The 12,610-nt window shown below is 48.9% G+C and overlaps 1 protein-coding gene across 3 annotated transcripts in view; it reads right to left on the bottom strand.

The window, feature by feature from the left end:
• The window catches only part of MTFR1 (mitochondrial fission regulator 1), a 558,490-nt gene extending 546,309 nt beyond the window's left edge, over positions 1 to 12,181 (bottom strand). For 2 of the 3 annotated variants that reach the window (XM_069621120.1, XM_069621118.1), the window contains exon 1: positions 11,978 to 12,116. The gene's annotated coding sequence lies outside the window, so the exon portion shown is untranslated. Of the gene's footprint in view, positions 1 to 11,977 lie in introns of all 3 variants that reach the window. The other variant, XM_069621121.1, reaches the window with a different exon arrangement.
• Positions 12,182 to 12,610: the final 429 nt, after the last annotated feature.

Below are 12,610 nucleotides of genomic sequence, written 5' to 3'. Positions count from 1 at the left end.
ATAAACCAATGTGGTTTGGCACAGGAGATCGGAGAATAGTCTGTCCATAAATCGTTGGAATACCGACGGGGCGTTTACCAACCCGAATGGCATTACCTGGTATTGAAAAAGTCCGATAGGAGTCCGGAATGCTGTCTTCCATTCGTCTCCTTTCTGCACCCAGAGTAGGTGATAAGCATTCCTCAGGTCGAGTTTAGTAAAGATGGTAGCACCGTGTACAGCTTGTAGGATATCGGTTATCAATGGCATAGGATACCGGTCTTTTATGGTAACCTTGTTTAGACCGCGATAATCTATACACGGCCTCAACTCCTTTGAGTCCTTTTTTGAGATGAAGAACAGGGATGCCCCTGCAGGGGACTTGGAAGGCCTTATGAGCCTGTTCTCCATGTTGCTGTCCAGGTACGTTCGGAGGTATTGTTTTTCTTCTAATGACAGTGGAAACATCCTACCGAAGGGTACCAATGCACCTGGGGTGAGATCAATGCAACAGTCTTCAGGCCGGTGTGGAGGGAGCTCGATGGGTATCTTTTCAGTTGCCACTTCATTGAACTCCTTCAGGTAGTGTGGGAGACAGTGCACTGTTCTCACTTTGCAGCTATTTGTGGTCTTGACGGTCTTGAATCTTGGTTCAGGCAAGCATTCCGATTTGCATAGTGAGGACTTAAAACTAAGTAAGTTTTTAGACCAGTCAATACTAGGGTTGTGTCTGCGTAGCCAACAGATACCCAGGATAAGAGGGAAGTGAGCAGCCCTGATGATATCGAATGTGATACTTTGTCCATCCAACAACACACCGAAAGTAAGTGCTTCAGTGGTGTGAGTGATCAAACCCGAGCTCAAAAGGTTCGCCATCAACACCTTCCACTTTTTGATCTTCTCGTTTGGCTATCCTCTTGACTCCATCCTCTTGACTCCATGTCGTTCAGCCCAATGGGTATCCATGAAGTTCCCCGCTGCTCCACAGTCGAGTAGGGCTAATGTGGTTACTTCCTTGGGGCCTACTCTGAGAGAAACAGTGAGCACCATCAACCGGGAGTCCTCAGTCGTTTCTGTAGAGGATACAGAAAGAGGCGCGTAGGGACTAAGAGCAGCCCCTCGGTAATGCGTCCCAATGTTTACCGAGGGCGAGCGTTTCCCGACCTTCTGGGTGGTACTTCCGGACAATCTCTTAATAGATGTAATGAAGATCCGCAGTACATACACAAGGAACCTTCCCTGCACCGCTTCCTTTCTTCTGGTGTGAGCGGGGCTCTGGTGGTTCCAATCTGCATGGGTTCTTCTTTAGTTGTCCTTTGGAAGGGTACAGATGCAGGTGAGCGAGTCTCCACGAGAGGGGGTACACTTAGCCTGGTCTTCTTCCTTTCTTGACGTCTTTCCGTCATTCTGAAGTCAATTCGGAGGGTAGCTGTCAGGAGTTCGGTGAAAGACACCGGTCTTTCTATTCGGGCCAATTCATCCTTCAATTCCTCCCTTAAACCTCCCCGGACTATGGCATACTGAGCCTGTTCCTGCCAACCTGCCTCCGCTGCCACCTGTTTGAAAGTGGTGATGTATGTCAGTAGATCAGAATTCCCCTGACGGATGTCAAGGAGGTCCTCCGAGGCCAAGTATGTACTCTCTGTTCGCACAAAGGTTTGTTGTATCAGGGCCTTAAAGAGATTGTAGTCCTGTAAAACCGGGTCTGGCTGGTTTACTAGAGGGTCCACCAGAGTATAAGAGCGGGGCTACCTTGCTCTCCTCATCTGTCTCACCTGTGGCCTTGAAGTATATGTCCATGCGGTTAATCCATGACTTCCACCTCGGGCCCAGGCTCGACAGGGCTCCCGACACATCAAATTCTGACATTGTGTTAATGTCCCCTGCTTGCGCAGACTTGAAGCACCACCGTACGCTGCTGGCGCTCCTGCAACAGGGGCCCCTCCTGCTTGCTGGTCATTCGACATGGTGGTGAGCGCACGAGCACCCAAACAAATATCAAGGGCCGCAACTCCCGCTGTAAAAAATTGAGCGTGCTAACAGGTGTGTGAGCACCTCTCCCACCAACACCCACCATCTGCTTAGCCACACTTGGGATAGGTGTCCAAAGCGTAAAAACAGGGACACCACCTCTCACTCCCTCAACACCATTTGTCCTTTCTTCACTGTTCTCTTTCTTTTATTCTTTTTTGTTGGTCCCGAACCACTAACTTGTATGAGGTTCTAGGGCCACTGTTTCACATGTCCTACCCCACACCACAGTGGGGATTCCCACAAATTGTGTGTGGGAGGTGTAAGAGCACTCCACAGAGGAGCCGCAACCTCCCTCACCAAATGGCACAAAATGGCGGCCGACCACGTTACCGGCGCTGACCCCACAGTATGAGAGAAGTGTGTTCATCAACGTTCGGCTTGGATCTCACCGCTGCTTTGATCGCACGTGTAACTAGATGCGTTCTCCTCGCCGATGTTGAGCAGTGGCCTACAGTGCATGCAGGCCCTTCGCTGCGCCGCAAGTCCACCCCAGCCAACAGAGCACACACAACACACTGTTGTTTGTCTGGGCTGCACGGTTGCTCTGGCGCTCACGTGACATGTCCCCTTTATTCACCCACACACGGCAGAGTTGCGTCACTGCAATGCGTAGGTCTGTTAAAGACACAGGCACCACAGGCAACAGTGATGAGTGCGGGGGCATGGCCCAGCGCAGGATCCGCTCATGGCCACATAGCAGGGCCGTGAGGCTCGGCAGTAACCTGATTTGCAGGGGGCCGGGGTTGCCGGCACCCTGTAGTGCAGGGCCATGTGAAGCAGGCCCCCTGCGCCCGTGATAGCGCGCAGCAGCACAGTTCTGCAATGAAGCAGGAGTCGAAGGACCGACTGCCAAGCACGCTACTTTCTTCTTCTTGCTGACATATTTTATCCATCAGCGGGGATACCGAGGCTTGTTTAAGTGTGTAGTCGTGGGTTCGATTTCTTCCTTGTCTGTGTGGACGTGTCACAATAAGGCTGGTTTCACTGGGTCTTTGCCGTGATGGGCTGTGGGTAGCGGTCAAAAGGGTTTGTAGTGGTGGCAGTTAGTCTCCTGATCAGAGGGTTTGTGTTCCTATGCAGTTCTTGCTCAGCTTTGCTAGATATTCGTCCAACATCTCGATGTCCATTTCTCTGTGAAGGTCAGCTGTCCTTGTGAAGAGTGGATCTCCAGTCGCTATTTGCAGGGCCTTGTTTCTGGACTTTCTGAAGACTCATCCGGTGTCGCTCCTGGCAAGCTGCTGGGAGGCATACGCCAGGGTAGGTCTAGAGGCTGATCTTTGTCCGAAGGGGCATGGACTTGGTCTTCAGGAGTGGGTACAGTGCCGCAAGCTTTCCTGATGCCTTCTGCCGAGTCTTCACAATATGACTTTGCCAGTTGAGTTTGCTGTCCAGGGTCAAAAGTCAGGTAGCAGCTGCTTCTCTCCCACTTGATTGTCACCCCGTTGAAGCTGATGCGTCGGTGCTCTTTGATGTTCTCTCTGCTGAAAACAATTGAGAGGGAAGCCACTTTGCCCTTTACTGGCGCTGTGACGTGGGTGACCACGTGTCACCAAACATGCGATTAGGCACAAGCCCTGTGGCTGTGTCTACATAATAATTAGAGGTGTTTGGTTTGGACTTAACCAATCTGTTTCAGATAGTTTAATTTAAGAGGTCTCAAGCTTACGAGCAGGTTAATTTAAGAGGTCTCAAGCTTACGAGCAGGTTGTAAGAGATGAATTTAAAGATTTGTGTAAAGAAAAGATGGGAAAAGATACTCCTCGTTTTGTTTTAAGGGAAGTGCAAAGGATGATAATAATAAGGGATGGATGGCCGAGAAGTTTCAGATTTTTCAATGCTCTTTTTAGGTGAACAAAGTCTTGGTTGTGAATCTGAAATTTGTACCAGAGAATATAACAGTTCGTTTTGCATACATTACTTGATTGAATTTATATTAGCAGATTCCCAGTTTGGCCTCAAGATTATACCTATCTACATGGCTTGATTCGTTGTGACCCTCGCTAACCTGCTCACCATTTTACTTTCCATTTTATACTATATACCGACTAACCACTCACACAATGCAGGCAACTGCTACAAGTACCTCACTCCCTTGCACACATTAAGACCACCTGAACTCTACAGCTGTCCCACCATGTAGGCACGTATATCCCTCAGCATTTCCTTTCTAGTAACAAGATACCTACACGTGGGACTCCCTTATGGTTACACATATCTGAATTGCCCCGACCACAACTCACCTAAAAACATACCAACACACAGAGCTGATTCCAGGCTCGAACTGGCCTATAGGGCAATGCCTGAAGTTCATGCGCAACATGCCACTGTTGGGCAGTTTTTGTGGTGAAAGGGGGCCAGTCTGATGAGTTACTTCACTGTGCAGCTGGTACTTTTCAAAAGTGTTACTGAACTTCAAACGCACAATTTATAACACATTTTGCCAAAATGCTACCCTTTGGGTTCTACTAAAACAGTCTGGGCTTTTGTGTAGGCATGGGAAAGGCACTTGCCAGGCAAAGACTTAGTGGTATTAACTACCCATTGTTGTTAGCAGGTGCAAAATGGTGCGAGTACCTGGGCCTTTAATAGCAGTACCTGACAAAAGCTTAAAACATATGCACAAGCCAAAAATGTATACTTTGCCAATGATTGTTTTTAACATGATTCAAGTAAAGGACACGCAGAGGGCTTATAAATCAAGTGAATGAAGGCAGGCCTGGTATGACAGCGTCACCTAATAGCCCAAACTAAAAGTGTCAAAAAGGAATAAAATGCCATTTATTCTTCTGTGCCCAATCCAATGTTATGCCCCAGCCATAAACTGGCTGGTTCCACCTGGTCTGCAGCTACAGAGCAAAGCAATCTCGCACGGCTCCTTATAACCAAAACCACTCAATTGTAATGCTCCAATTACTTACCGGTAATCTTCATTAATCCTAGTCCTACGCTTCCTCGTAACAGTACTTATCTCATGGGGCCCCTGCCACCTACAGATCCTTCTTTTATTTCTTGTATCCCCTATAACTCCTCCCCTCAACCCACATCACCCAGTTTACATAACCAACCCGGAGCATGGGACCTTCCCTGCATCCGCTCTACCCCTACCTACTCATCCTTCCGCCACTCCCTGAAAGCCCATTTTCTTGACTCCCCCCCTGACTTCCCTTCCCTACCCCTCCCCACCTACTCTTGCCCCCCCTCCGCTCCCCCCCATCCTTTCTCCTTCCCCTCTGACCTTAAATTGTTAACAGATACTACTTAAGGGCAATGAGGACACCAGATCACTACCCCCCTGTCCCTTCCCCTACCCCTACCTCAAATCCTACACCGTCACTCCCTTTACCTACCCCCTCCTCTACCCTCCCCCCCTTGTAAATAGTTCTACTTCTTGTTTTAATGACCTGTTCATGTTTGTAAATATGCTTCTCTCACTTTACCTGTTATATTGTAAAGCTCTTTGGCTTAAAGCGCTATATAAATTCAATAAACATAACATACTGTGACGAGGAAGAGTATGACCAGGAGTAATGAAGATTACCGGTTAGTAATCAGAGCATTACCTCCATGTCCACTCTTCCTCGCCCCAGTACTTACCTCATGAGGCATACCATAGCAGCAACGAGGAAAAGGTCCCAATGAGACACGAGCCAAAAACAGTGCAGAAAAACACACACCTTTAATAACTCTTAATTCATATCCCCACTGACAAAACCCCAACTACGAAGGAACCAACCCCCGAGTGGGAGACACTCAACCGATAGTGGTTGATGAAAGCGTTTTCATCTGCCCAGGTGTCAGCCCTACAAATCTCCTGTAGAGAACCCCCCTTTGAGAACCCACCTTGCAATGACCCAGGAAGCCACCAAATCCTTAGTGGACCGCCCCTGAATGTACGCAGGTACAGGCAGCCCAGAAGTCACATAGATCATAGAGACAACAACACAGATCCATCAGTTGATGGAAACCACTGAGGACTTGCGACCAGCACCAGCAGGGCCAAAAGTAATCAGCAAACTATCAGATTGTTTGAAAGGGGCAGTCCTAGCCAAATACTCCAACAGACAACTTTAGGGAGGAACTTCGGATCACACATCAACACCACCAAGTCCGGCAGCACCCTCAGGAAAGGGGTAGGGGGGGGGGGGGGAAACGACACAATAGAGCCCCAATCTCCCACAGCCTACGGGCAGAAGTGATAGCGATCAGAAAGACAGTCTTCAGAGTGTTTAATGTCAATCTCAGAAATGGGCTCAAAAGGAGGCCATTGAAGGAACCGCAAGACAAGAGAGAGATCCCAATAGGGGGCGGGGGGGGGGCCTTTATAAGTACAAGGACGGGAACAAGAAAGACCTTGGAGAAACTTCCCCCACCAACACCTCCCCATCCAGGTGACCATCAGAGTCTCCCAAGAGGAATTTTATGGAAGCCCATTGAAAGCAAAACGTGGAGAGTGCCAGGCTTTTGTCAAACTCCTCCTGGAGGAATCGGAGAATAGCGGGCAGACCAGATCTCAGGGGAGGGATCCCAGATTGCCCACACCAGTCCTGGATATGGCCCCAATGCCTGCCATACGCCTTCAGAGTAGAGGGTCTACGAGCATTCATGATAGACTTAACAGGACCTGAAACCCCCCCACCCCCCCGAGACATCAACCTAGACCATGCAATAGCCATACTACCCATTGAATCCGTCGGACTCCAAACCCCAGACCCCACCCCCGCAGGGGACAAGGCCACACGTAACCAGCCAAGGCTCCTGGGACTGAAGCTCCAACAGAGAGGGGTACCAACTCTGGCAGGGGCAGAACAGAACGACGAACAACACAGTCGACCTGGACACTCTGATGCGCTGAACCACCCAGGGGAAGAATGGGAAGAGGCGGGAAAGCATAAAGGAGACCCTGAGGCCAATGAACCGAGAGGGCATCCACCCCCCCCAAACCCTCTCTGCCTGAAACCATGAACAAAAGAGGGGAACCCTTGACGAGGTCGGAGAGGCAAACATATCTAGAACGGGGGACCCAAATCTGACACATCTCCACAAAGACCCAGTCCGATAGAACCAGTTCCACCAGTTCCACAGAGGAGGGAAACCGGCAGCTGAGAAGATCTGCTCTAACACTGTCCACCCCCTTGACATGTGAGGCAACCAGGGACACCAGAGGAGATTCTCCCCCTCCACCACCACCCCCACCCCCCAAGAACCTATCAGAGCAACCAGAGCATTCAAGGAGCGGCTGGAACCCCCTGGCGATTGACATATGCCAAGGCCGTTATATTGTCTGTCCAGACCAAAACCGCCCAGCTTTCCAGAAACACCTTAAAGTACACCAGAGCCCGGAGAATGCCACACAACTCTGTCCAATTGGATCATCGACGGCTCCCCGCCAGATCCCACAACCCCTGAGCCGAGAAGACCCCCAACCTCCTCCGCTGGCGTCTGTAGTAAGAGTGGTCACAGGAGGAAGCACCAGGGACACCCCTGGCGGGAGATTCGGAACCCGCAACCACCACAGCAGGGAGACCCTCAGAGCCGGGGACACCGGGATCAAAGCCTCGTAAGCTCCAGATGTCCAGAGCCAGTGGGAGAGAAGATACGACACCAGAGGATGTAAATGAAGACGCGCCCAATGAACCAGAAACATGCAAGATGCCATGTGTCCCTGCAACTTGTGCAATAGGTGAGCCGAGACATACTGCCTCCTGAGAATCCTGCCCAGAATAGTCAGCAAGCGATGGACCCTCTCCTGGGACAGAAACACTCTCCCAATCCTGCTGCAAATCTGAACCCCAATGAAAACTAGATCCTGAGAGGGCTCCAGCTGAGACTTCTGCCAGTTCACCAGAAACCCCCAGTCCCGCAATGCCTGGCAGACCAACTGGAGATGGGTCACGACTGTCCACCAGAGGGCCGCCTTGACCAACCAATCGTCCAGGTAATTCAGTTTAGTTTATTTACTTGTATAGCGCACCACACCCAAGGCTATCTGGGCGCTTATACTTAGGTAGATGGTTACAGAGATAGTACACAGACACTGCAAAGCAGGGGAGGAGGTGTGTTACAGATCACCTTATAAACATGAGCAAGCTGCTATACGAACAGATGAATTTACAGCAGGGAGTAGCATAAACCTGAGTTATATTTACATTTACAATTACTTTATAGTTGCATTTACAAGGAAGTAGCTCCGCACAGACTAAGTGCGTGCGCACTCAGTGTTGGAGTTTAATCATGCTCACGAGTCGTTTGAGCTGAGGAGCCATGCTTTGGTTTTGGCTCTGAAGGTCCAGAATGCAGGCTCAGCTCTAATGTCGGAGGGGAGGGAGTTCCAGCGTTTGGCCGCTAGCACTGGGAAGCTGGACCCTCCTGCTGTTTTAGATTGAATTTAGGGATTGTGAGTTGGATCTGGTGAGTCTATGGGTCTGATATCTCGAGAATTTGGCTGTCAAGTAGGTGGGGGCGTGTTGGCTAGGCACTTATGGGTGACGACAAGCGCCCGGATTGTAATTCTGTGACGAATGTGTAACCAATGAGCCTCTCTTCAGAAGGAGGAAATGTGACTGGAACGCGGTATATTTAGGGCCGATCTTAAAGCATTGTTTTGCAGAACTTGGAGTTTGTTTATGTTCCGCACGGAAGTCCTGATGAAAAGTGTGTTACACTAGTCAAGCTTAGAGAGGATTAGTGCTCTTGCTAATGTATTACAGCTGGTGGTAGATAAGAAGGGCTTACACGCATTGATACGTTTGTTAGTGTAGGCTGTGGAGGAGGCTAAAGATGAGTCGAAGTGGATACCCAGGGTTTCGACTTCCCTCGAGACTCCAATTACATTCCCATCAATGTTGAAGGAATCATAACATTTGTCTAATTTGTTTAAACGAGTTTTGGATCCAATGATCAATAGCTCAGTTTTCAGTAGGGAAAAATCTGAATGCCCCAGGTGCAAATGTGCCACCATGGGAGCCACTAGCTTGGTGAACACTCCGAGGGCTGAGCACAACCCAAACGGGAGCACTCGGAACTGAAAATGCATTGATCACACTGCAAAACCGAAGAACTTCATATGACAGGGGCGGAGAGCCTTGTGGTAATATGCATCCTGGAGATCCAGAGATACCATCCAGTTCCCCCTGTACAACATTGGGAGAAAGTTCTGCAAACTCTCCATCTTGAAGCGTTCCTTTCGGACGAAGCAGGTCAGGGCCTGGAGGTCCAAAAATCAGGCGATACTTCCATGAAGGTTTGGGGACCATTAACAACCGCAAGTAGAAACCTTGACCTCGAAACGGGAAAGGGATGGGCATAATGGCCGCCTTCAGCAACAACTCGGATAGAGCAGTTTCAATGGCCAACCTCTTGGTCCGTGATCTGGGAACCACAGTTCGAACCATGCAAACCTGGAAAGGAGGAGACAGGAAGTTCACTTGATAACCTCTCCGAATGGTGTCCAGAACTCAGGAATCCAAGCACCACCTGTCCCATACTGGAAAAAAATAGCTGGAGACACCCGCCCCTCTGGCCTGTCCAAACCGTCAGGATTTCTGTAGCGGACAAGGACATGAAGAGCATGGAGGTCCCCGTCCCAGCAACCGCACCAGAGGAAGACTTCTTGGTCGTCGAGGTAGGCTTGCGCTGCAATTTGTCAGCGTGTTTGTCAGCCCTATACGTTTGTATGCACTTTATCTTCAAGTGAGTCACCAAAAAGTTTGGACCCATCAAAAGGAAGTTTTAGAGCAGCCGCCTTCGGAGAACCTTCCGTTTTCCAATCCCGCAGATGCACATGCCTCCGGGCCGACACACCAGCCCCCATGGCCATGGCCGAGCCACGCACCCCATCAAATGCCAGATCGGACAAAAGTTCAACCTGTCTCTGCATCTCTGATAGCAAAGGGGCACAATCAGAACCCCCATCCACAGCCTTTTTTAATTTTCTGACACCACTGACCACAGTTTCTGCTGTGTAGGAACTGTGCATATTCGCCCTGAGGGCCAGGAGGTGCCCCAGCATGAACCTTCTTCAGGCTGGAATTAACCTTATGGTTCACCGGATCCCGGATAGCAGTCTCCTGAGCCGACATAGAGGAGTGACCCACCAGGCTGGAGGATATCATCAACCTCAACTGGATCAGATAGCAAAGACTCGCCCCCTTTCAATGGGTAGAGCTTGGCCATAAAGCGGGGCATTGCAATCTTCTTTGGGTCACGCCAATCCCGAAGGATTTTATCCCAGATATCAGATACCAATGGCAACCCCATCCTTAGGGTATGCCTATACTGGCGAATAGTAGAGTCAGCCCCCTCCACCGGAACCAGGGGCTCCGAGAACCCCATGCAGTCCCAAACTTGACCAAGCACGTCTTCTTTCTCCTCCAGTGCAGTTAAGGGGCAGAGGAAGACAAGGAAGAAGAGGGGACAAGGGGCCTGAGGTTTGCAGAATGTTTACCCATGGCGTGCACGGACAACAAACAGAACACAAACTTTCTAACTACACATTTTAAAATGGCAGGCCACGAGAACTCCCACCAATGGGCAAGACCAAACAATCCATCTCCTTGGGAATGGGCCATTCCTCCATAGTGCACCTCCAGAGGCAGAGCCCACCCACCTCCGGAAAGCAACATCAGGAGAATACTTCAAAGGAGCCGGTATGCCGCGTAAAAATGCTCGGCTGCACCGGCAGGAGAAACAAAAGGCATTTGCAGACACAAAGCCCCCACTTCCCTACCGCCACCTGGGCCCTGCAGGACACAGGCCGTGATGCCATGACTCCAGCCCAGCAAAAAACAAGGCGAGGCATTCCCACTCAACCGTGACCCCAAGCCCCACAGAGGGCCCAGGAGCAACGCTGCACCTTAAGGAGCCGAAAGCCCTGCGACACAGCCACACCAGGGGGCCAGCAATCATCATTCCCCGGAGTCCCGCACAAAGAATAGTCCAACCTTTCGGAGGCAGGAAAAATTAGACTGGGTGACGTGGGTTGAGAGGCGGAGTTATAGGGGATAAAACAAATAAAAGAAGGTCCTGCGTCAGAGGTAAGTACTGGGGCGAGGAACAGTGGACGGAATGCATGTCTCAAAAGTGCAGAGACCATATAAACAGCAGCAGTGTGATATATAAAACTCAACAGCATAATCAGGAGTTGGCATCAGTGTAACGAAGATTACCAGCAAATAATCAGGACATTACCACTTCCTTGTCAGAATGCTTCAAACATAAAGTAGGGCAGCAACAATAAAACGTATGGCTCAGTTGAAGATATAATGCAGATTACTGGCATCAGGCCATTAATCCAACCAACCAGTTTACAGTCATTTTGCACTCACAACAAAATATGTGCAAATTGTATAATTTTTAAATGTGCAGCGACATTTTTAAATGCTGCTAAAAAGGCGTACAATATAGGATTTTGCTCAACAGTCACTTTTTAGCGTGACCAACAAATCCATGTCAATTTCAGTTTTTCCGGTGACACAAACCCACACATTATTTTTATGAAGGAACTTGTGAGAGGTTGTTTTCATTCCAGAGAAACAATAAAAGTTCCAGAAATGGGGTTAGGTAAATTTAGTAGTTAACTATTTTAATTAAGCATACATGCTACAAAATGTATATTTGTGTGGCAGAATATTTTATTTTTCTTGCCGCAAAACGTGGAAATCAGTGCCGCAATATCCTGGTTGGTCTGATTAATAATGTTAGAACATTGCGTTGTAGCTTAATTGTATATCTCAACCGCGATAGGAACATTGGACTAAGAGAGATCATAAACAGTGGCATCTGAAGAACAATTTAGGGCCATTGTTGCTAAACTTTGTCTGTCCTAAGCAGGTATGATTTGGTTAGAATTCGATGGAAAGAAGTTAAAGGAGAATGATAATCCAGTTGAGAGGGTGAGTCCTTGAAGTTTGTGGGGTACGGGCGGGAAGGATACATCTTAAAAAACAACGTCTTAGGTTACGCTTACCTGTTGAGCAACGGCGCCGCTCCCACTCAGTCACCCTGAATACAGGCTCAGAGTTCCAGCTAGAGTCCTCTAACTTTTCGCACACGCCAGAGCAGTCCGCCGGTAAACAACCAATCCCAGTACAGGAACTTTTACTGGTATTGACGTTTGCGTTTCAAGCCTCTGCCTGCAATCCAGATGGCCACGCAATTGCCATTCTTTTTTGATGATCGCCAATGAGCGTGTGGACATAAACACAAAAGAAAGACGTTGAAAATTGGAAGGACCGCCTTACAAGATTAAGTTTCAACTAAGCAGTTTTCTGTGTAAAAAAAAAATAGTTAAAAAAAACAACAAATATATTTTAAAAAATAATTAGCGATTTACCAGGGCAAATTGTTTATGTTTTTCGAGAGTAGTATCGTGTGCATGCTTTTCACACGGAATTTTATAATAGTCTAAAATGGCGCTACTTTTAGATACCATAACTTGCAAGTGGCAAACATGATGCATTTTAATCTGGCTGCCATCTTGGACTTTAAGTGCTTCACAGGTGCAAACAGAACGATTTAGCAATGCAAGGTCGAATCAGCTCCGTATAGGGTGTCCAACTTAACAAAATGGCTTTGTATGACCCTTTAGAAGTGGCGATGC

The sequence above is a fragment of the Ambystoma mexicanum genome, chromosome 5q (assembly GCF_040938575.1).
Source record: "Ambystoma mexicanum isolate Mex_15411 chromosome 5q, UKY_AmexF1_1, whole genome shotgun sequence".
NCBI lineage: Eukaryota > Metazoa > Chordata > Amphibia > Caudata > Ambystomatidae > Ambystoma > Ambystoma mexicanum.
The sequence above is the reverse complement of the archived record's forward strand: the minus strand, read 5'-3'. Positions and strand labels throughout refer to the sequence as shown.